Genomic DNA, 8910 nt, shown 5'->3' on the forward strand with positions numbered 1-8910 from the left:
CCATCTGCATCAGGGTTTATTTCTGGGATCTTTATTTGGTTTCATTGGTCTATATACCTGTCTTTATACCAGTAGCATATTGTTTTGATTACTATAGTTTTATAAAATGTTTTAAAATCAAGAAGTGTGAGGCTTCAAGCTTTTCTTTTGTTTCTCAAGATCGTTGTGGTTATTCAGGTCCTTTGGGATTCCATATGGATTTAATGATTTGTTTTTTATTTCTGCAAAATAATGCCTTTGGGATTTGGTTAGAGATTTCATTGAACCTATAGACTGTTTTGGGTGGTATAAAATTTTTAAAAAATATTAAGTCTTCTAATCCATGTACAGAAATTACTTTCCATATATTTGTATCTTTAATTTTCTATGAGTGTTTTTTAGTTTACTATGTGCAAGTCTTTTACTTCCTTGGTTAAGCTTACTACTAAGTATTTTATTATTTTTGATGTTATAAATTGAATTATTTCTTATTTTCATTTTGGATTGTTTATTGTCAGTGCATAAAACACAATAATTTTTGTGTATTGATTTTATGTCTGGCAACTTTATTGAATTCTTTAACAATTTTTTGTTTGGAGGTAGAATTTTTTAAAAAAATATATGTATTATGTCATCTGCAAACAGATAATTTTGCTTCCGTTTTTCTAATTTAGATGACTTTGGCTTCCCTAATTTTTCTGATTAGGACTTCTAACACTTGAAGAGTAGAAGCGATGAAAGTAGGCATCCTTGCCTTGTTGCTGATCTTAGAGGAAAAGCTTTCGGTTTTCACCATGAGCGTGATGTTAGACTGTTGGCTTTCGATATGCAGCCTTTACTATGTTGAGGTGGTTTCCTTCTGTTTATTGTTTCATTCGTTTTCTTTTTCTTTTAATTATAAAAGAGTGTTGCTTTTGTCAAATGCTTTTTCTTCATCAATTGAGATGACAAGTACTTTTTACATTCATTCTGTTAAAGTGTTGTATTACATTGATGGAGTTTTATATATTGAATCATCCTTGCATTCCAGGAATAATATCCATTTGGTTATGACATATAATTCTGCTAATGTACTGTTACATTTGGTTTATTAGTATTTTACAGAGGATTTTTTGTGTGAATATTCATCAGGGATTTTGGTGTCTAATTTTCTTGTAACATCTTTTTCTGGTTTTGGTACTAGGGTATTGCTGACCTCATAAAATGAGTTCAGAAGTGTCTAATTATCTTCACATTTTTGGAAGAGATTGAAAAGAATTGGTGTTAATTTGCCTTGAAAAGTTTGGAGGAATTCTTCAGTGAAGCCCTTAATCTTGGGATTTTCTTCTTTGAGAGGTTTTTGATTACCGACTCAATCTCATTATTAATTATAGGCCTTGCCAGACTTTTTATTTTTTCATGATTCACTCTTGGCAGTTTGTACATTTCTAGAAATTTCCTCATTTCTTTTAAGTTATCCAATTTGTGAGCATAAAATTGTTATTAGTATAATCATAGTAGTCTCTTACGGACCTCTCTATTTCTGTGACACCAGTTCTAATGTCTCCTCTTTCTGTTTTTGTTTGAGATTTTATCTTTTTTTCTTAGGCTGGATAAGGGTTTTCTGATTTTATTAATCTTTTCAAAAAAGAATGGGTTTTCCTCATTCATGAGTATTTCCAGTCAAGTGAGACAGGAAAGAGTGCTTTGGGAAGACCCGTGAAGAGCCAGAATATTGGACACATATTGCACTTTTCTCCATCCCTCCTAAGAAGCAAACCATGAGCTGGGCACTTTCTCCCAATCACAGTGGACTCTGTTGGCTTCTCTTCACAGAATTGCAAGTTCTAGAGTACAGCCATGAGTATGTAGTATACTCATGGTATAGCATACTATATCATCACTATACTATAGTGATGAGTAGCCATGAGCCTCTAGGCTTCCTTTTGTTATCAGTGGTCCGTGGGCTTCCAAAGTATGTGAGTTTCCCATTGAGTTAGGCAAGACAGAATCCAATCTCTTGGGCGGCTTTCTGAAAAGCAAGGATGTTGGATATACTTTCCATCTTCTCTTTCTCTCCACAGAGCGAAGGTGAAAGCTGGGATTCCTCTCAATCAAAAACTGTGCTGGCTTGGGGGACAGGCTGATGCAGTTAAAATTAGTGCCTTTTCTTACCTACTTCAATGGGATTAGCTTTGGGTTTGACCTTGCCTTGGATATTACAACTTCCTAACGGGTTTCTGAAGTTTTTAGAAAGGCTTTTCAGACTGTATATTGTTGTTAAGTCTTGTTTCTATGGGGTAAGAAGGCCTAGAGTTTCCTATTTGCCATCTTGCTGATTTCACCTTCCCATATATGGTTTTGTACTTAAAGTAGTTCCAAGTACAAGGTCTGTAATTCCTTGTCTGGAAACCCTTGAGGCCGGATATTTTCCATAACTTTAGATTTGAGAAAGATAACACTGTATATATGCTGAGAAGTACATAATTTCCCCAAGGAGGGTGGGGTAGACCACTGAAATCAATAAAAATAAACTTGAATCAAATCAAATTTCTACAATAATATATGTGGTTATTCAAGTAAATGGGAAATAATGATTAAAAATATGTTCTTGTTAGACTGTATAGGATATTGTTCTTTAATGAAAATCATTTGGATTTCAAATCATTTTGAGGCGGAGAATGAAGATCAGTAATTGTGAACCAGTAGTACTTTATTTTCTTTGTTAAATCAGGCAACAATAGGGTGATATATATATATATATATATATATATATATATATATATATATGATACACACATGCAGTGGTGGTGGTAATGATTCAGTGGGTGTGTTTATTGATTTATTGCCTCTAAGCTCAAAATTCACCCTTTTTATCTTATTTGTGAAAATGCATCTGAGCCCTTCGTTTTTTCCTTTGGTCTCTGGCTCTAAAGCTTTGCAAATAAAGGGTGTACGTCCACTTCAGTGCCTGGATCATTTAGTACATGGCAGCTGGTAGCATTGCCTTGGTACTAATTTAGGCAGTCCTGCAGCAGAGTGTCTCTGGTCAAACATCTCTCCATGAGTAGGTCTACCTGGCATTACAAAGAACTTGTTTCTGGCAAGTTCAGTATGTACAGTGCTACAGTGATTTCTTTGTGATAAAATGAGCCACAGTTTATGGTTCTAAATTTCATTCCTGTGGAAACTCTTTCTTAAGTGCTCTGTCTCAACTCTAGAGGTAATGGTTGCACCTTATATTTGTTAATTTTGATTTTTTTTTTGGTTCTCTTTACATCTAACTAGCAAATATGTTGCTACGCCAATCCAATACTGGAGTTAGTAATTCTTTATATTAAATGTTGTCTACCCAATATTCAGTTTCTCTCTTCTGATTAGACTCAGATTGATATAGTAGTCTCTTCATAAACATTCAGCCATAGTTCAAATAGAGAAAGCTAGTGGAAAAATAGTAATCATCTATGGGACATACTAAAATCAAAAGAAATAATACTTTAGCTACCAAAAGCACATTCACATTCTGAATCGTAATTTGAAAACAGCAAACTAAGTTTTTTTAAAGTCATGATGTTAGCAATGTTAATTTCATTTACCTAATTTTAATATAGTTAAAATTTGGAAGGAGTTTCTTTAGTATTATGGGAATTATAAAAGCTAGGAATTTATTCAGGTAACATTCAAATGAAAATAATTTATTAATATTGTTTATGCATTCACATATTTTTCCTGTTAAAATAGTTTTTACTCATTTTATGAGTTGAATTCTGTACCCTTCCAAATTAGTAAGTTGAAGTCCTCACCTTCAGTACTTCAGGATGTGAAGTCATTTAGAAATAACATTGTTGCAGATGTAATTAGTTAAGATAAAGTCATAAAAGTGGGAGGCCCCTAATGCAATATGACTTATGTTTTTATGAAGGAGGGAGTTTGGACATAGGTATGCATACAGGGAGAACATCGTGTAGAGGTGAAGACAGCCATTTTTTACCGGCCAGGGAGAGTAGCCTGGAACAGAGTCTTTTCTTCAGAGCACTCAGAGCCAGCACTGTCAATCTCTTGAGTTCAGACTTCTGGTCTCTAGAACTCTGAGACAAAAAATTTCTGTTGTTTAAGTCACCCAGTTTGTGATACTTTGTTTCAGCAGCCCTAGCAAACTAATAGAATATCTGATGAAGTTATAAAAATATATAGTTTTGTTCTCTTCTGCAAATTTGCTCAATATTCTTGAAGCTTTTATACACGATTAATTGCTTAGCTGAAAAAAATTTAACGTATATATCTTTATAGACTTTATTTTCGTCTCTAACTGTTCCAATAATTTCCTTGCAATATTATTATTTATTGACCTAACTAGAGCTTGAAAATATCTATTTTAAAATAATCTTTATGATGTCACTTTTTTTCTGCCCCCTTTCCCCTTTTTTCATGTTCATGTAATTTTAGAGAATAAAAACCCTGAGGACCGAATTGACCATCGTATAGAAACTATCAAGGTATATATGATACATATGGATGTGATATGTAACTAGACTGTAATGACACTTGAATCAAAAGAATGTGAGATCAAATGCGTTGCCATCTTTATAATCCCGGTTAGCATAGCACTCACGTAATGTGCCTTTCTCTTTTTTGCTCTTTTCCCTTTTTCGTCCTTCCTACCTGTCAAGGCAGTGATGCTTCTCTTTCTCTCTCTATCACATTTTTTTTGGTATGACTCTGATCTAAATCTATTTTTCCTGTCCCAATTCACATGAAATTTTTTCTTGAAAGATGGTAATTATTTAATTCCATTTTAGTAAATTTCTTGCCCATCATTTGTGTTCTTAGAACTAAGGAAAATGGATGTAAGTCAAGAAAGCAGTAATACCACCGGAAAGAAGAAAATTAGCCTCCGGATTCAATCTTTTCCTATAAATCATATTTGTTTGTTTCTGTGACTAATGAATGCAGTATGGAAATTATTCACACTTCGGCAGCAACCTGTATAAAAACTCATTTTCAGAAGGCTTTGAATAAGAATAAAATTCAGCATTCATTTATTTTAAATGCAAATGGTGGAATCTGAGTAGGATAAGAGTGTCAGAGTGGAAGGGCGTGTTTTCAGGCATTGCAGAAAGCTGTCATGGTGACTAGGAGGCATAGCAACTTAATTATAAAAATAAATCTAAAAGAGTGAGTCAGGCACAGGTTGTGATTTTACTCCTGTCAATGTTAGATGGAGAATATATCCTGAAAAATATCAGTTATCAGGATCCTGAGAAAAGCATTAGAGGAAGAACAGGATAACAGAAAACCATACTTTTACAATGGTAGAGATATAAAGTATATTTATCTGCAGGGTATTTGAGAGTCCAGCAACTACTTCTAGAACATTTTCTAAATTACAGTCAAGGAGTAATGTTTTAAGTGGGAAACAATGACAGCAAGAAAATAGATAATATGTACTGATTTGTGTTATATCACTGATCTTGGGTTTTATAATGATAATTTTGCACTCATCTTTCCCCACTAGTGTATTTTTCTCTGGCATTTCTTTTGACTATCATAAACTTAAATAAATGGCAAAGACTGGGGCATATATTGAAACTCAGAGAAGAACATTAATTGGAAACCAGTCGTAAATAATATGGCATAATTCTGAAGGTAGAATACGTCCTCTCTCATCTTGAGCGTATTAGGGTAAAGTATCACTGAGATTAGAGAAGTGTGAGGTTGAAACCCTGCTCTGGGCAAAGAAGTCCCTGTAGCTACTGCTGTGAGTTCTATAGGGGCCAGACCCCAAGGCCCTGGTGTGCAGCAATTAAGCTTAATTGGCTAGCGGGTCTTCTTTGAGGGATTGTGGATGAACCCAATTAGCAGCAAGCAGTTGATTTTCCACCAGGGTGTTCCTTCACTTTCTCCCACATTTCGACTTTGAGCTGGATGAAAGTTTAGGGGTGAATTTTCCCCCTAATGGTATGAATTTTGATGTGGAATGATCAGGTAGGAGGTTACTCTCTCTGTCATGGAAGCTTTCATTCTAGTTCGATTACACATATGCAGTTCCCACTGGGAATCTCATCTGGAGCCTAGCTGGAGAGTTTCCTGTGTTTAGTTTGTGAAAAGGAAAAGTGGTTTTGTTAGTTGTTTCCCATTTCATGACCCCACCCTTCTACAGAACAGGACCAAGAAAATAGGCAAGAGAGAGGCTACTTGACATATTTAAGGAACTGGTTGCAGACATTTAGTCAAATTTTGATTTTTCAAAAATTTAATGGCACATGGAACATGAAAGGATAACAAAATCAAGGTGTTCTTAAACATGTCAACCATATTTGTAAGCACTTTTAGAGTTTGTGATCAGCTTACCTGTTGTTTACGGAAAGCAAACAGACACTTTCAGCTTCAGTGTGTTGTGTTCTCTGGTTCCAGATTAGACATTACAGAAGTATTTAAAATGTTTACTGCATATGAGGGGCTGTCAGACTGCTTTGTGAAAGGAACATTTCTTGCCCCAAAGGAGGTTATCACTTATATGTAGAAAGAAGGTCAAAGAAATAGAATATTTTGGTAAACATTCCTATATTTATAAGATTTTTACATGAACATTTTATTTAACATCTGGAAGCAGAAGTTGTCTTCATTTCCAAGGCATTTCAACACTACATACATTTTCTTTCTAACAGAAATATTGATTTTGTTACTCTGTTGCTCGGACTCCTTCAAAGCTTGCTCCTTACCCTAGCCCAGGGAATGTTAGATATTTTTTGGAAAGCTTTGTCTGAGCCTTGCATCTCTGCCCAAGAACTTGGTGTATTCTTCCTTAAACCTTGCCCTTTTCTTTTCATAGAAAATGTGTCCTGGGCTTGTTTAATTTTCTCTCTGTTACACAGCTGTACTTTCCAAAAAGCAGATACCCTACCTACTGTATGCATTTTTCTATTCCTAGAAACTGTGTGCTTTGTATTGAGTATTCAAAAAAGATTTCTGGAGTATATGAATATTAATACCTCTAACTGGTGGCACATCAGGAGGCCACAAAGCAAAACCAGAAAGCGAAGTTCTCTTTCTCTACAATCTTGATTTGTTATGTGTAGCTCGTAGAGAGAACTGGTCGAATATCTAAGGATACCATATCTGCACATTCAGGTTCAGCCGTAGTCCTAAGGAGAGCAATGAATGCCAACAGATAAGCCTAAATCATGTATTTAAATGTGGAGCTGCTGGGTATCTCTCCTTTCCTTTCCCCATGCCTTTGCTTCCAAAGGTATGGAGGAAAGAAAGTAGAGGTCGTTATGAGTTTCCCCCATGTCTTTTCATACCCCATCCCTCTGTCTGGTAGGTTTTTAGGATCAGTTAATGCCTAACTTTTTTTCGTATTTCATTTGAGGCTCTTCCTGTTCCAAACAAACACACTGGCACGCACACCCAATCTTTTTTTCTCTCTTCAACTTCCCACTGCCTGACTTCATCTGATACACATCCTGCCAGGGCCATCTGTCAGTGAATTCCTGTAATAATTTCCCTATAATGTGATCAGTGAAAGTAATACATTATTTAACCCACTGAAATAAGTCTCTACCTCTTACTCACTTTTCTGTCCATCACCGTTAGAAAACAACCTAACAGTTATTTCCTAGATTGCTTAATACTTGAAAGGACCGTTTAGATGGTTGAGCAAAGGGATGAGTGGATGGATGAATACATGTGGAGACTGGAGTAGTAACTGTCTTTTTCCATTCATTATCTGTCAATTTGGATTATTCTTATGTTCCAACAATAGATTAGGTAGGCGAGAGTAAAAATTCTGCAGGAAGAAAATAATAGCAAAATAAGCAGCAAAATCAAATATATAAAAACATACTGCAAGTACTCGTTCTCGTTCTTAGATATTACGCATCAATGTATCAGTTTACTTAAGACATCTTTGTACTTTGTGGAGATTTTTGTTAGTGTTGGATCATAGATAGTATAAATTCTAAAAATGTGAACTACGAAAAAGAAAACTAATTTAATGCCTTGTTTTGATTATAGTTTTTCTTACAACTTCTTACTGTAGTATATTTAGTACATGCATAAATTATATCTGTGTCCTTGATAGATTAGCAAATTGATAGGCAGCTGTCTTGTGCCCTTTGTAGAGGAAAATGTGTTTAATTATTTTCAAAATTTGCATAATACTAGAATTTCGCATTAACCCCACTATACACAAACTGATTTAAACAAAGAGGATTATGGCTTTGTTATGCTACTGCAAAGGGCTCTCAGGAATACAGCAACACATTAAATGAAGCTGACTTCCAAGTGGGCAGCCTCACTCATCTGCAATGTTGCGTAACTATGATATGGAACCACACGTAGTGTGATACAGCTAGAACTACGTGTAGTAAATTTAGGATTTACACTGAGGACTTCTTGTTAGAAGACAGCAAACAGTAGATCTGGGAGTGGTAAAGTTTCAGTTGAGTCATCTCACTTGTGACACTTATTTCAAATGCAATCTGTTTAGCCCAAAGTATTACCAACTTTAGAAAATAAACGCCTCTTTCCCAGGGCATTTCTCTTAACCATTTGCAGGCAGCTGGTTGAAGAGCTCCCAAAGAGAAAAATCCCCTCTCATACAAAATAATGTTCTTCAATGTCTTTTTATTGAGACGATCTTCTCTGTCAAAAGATGACTATTATCTTTTCTCTATGGATTATTACCTCCTGCACTCAAGGAATGTCTTTCTGCAAGGTCAAATGCACCTCTGCGGTTACAATTCACTCAGCAAAAAGAGCATTCTTTCCATATTTCTTGAAATAAGACTAGTTGTTTTCCACGTTTTCGGTGGTTGTTAGGACATAGATAGACGTCTCACATCCTTGCATATTTTGCTAGCAGAGGCGCTGACCGCTTGGGTTTTGGTGCAATTTTTCTAGAATGTTTGTATAGCAAACAGCCTTGGAAGGCATAGTATCTCTCTCCAG

This window comes from Saimiri boliviensis, chromosome 19 (genome assembly GCF_048565385.1).
Source record: "Saimiri boliviensis isolate mSaiBol1 chromosome 19, mSaiBol1.pri, whole genome shotgun sequence".
Taxonomy (NCBI): domain Eukaryota; kingdom Metazoa; phylum Chordata; class Mammalia; order Primates; family Cebidae; genus Saimiri; species Saimiri boliviensis.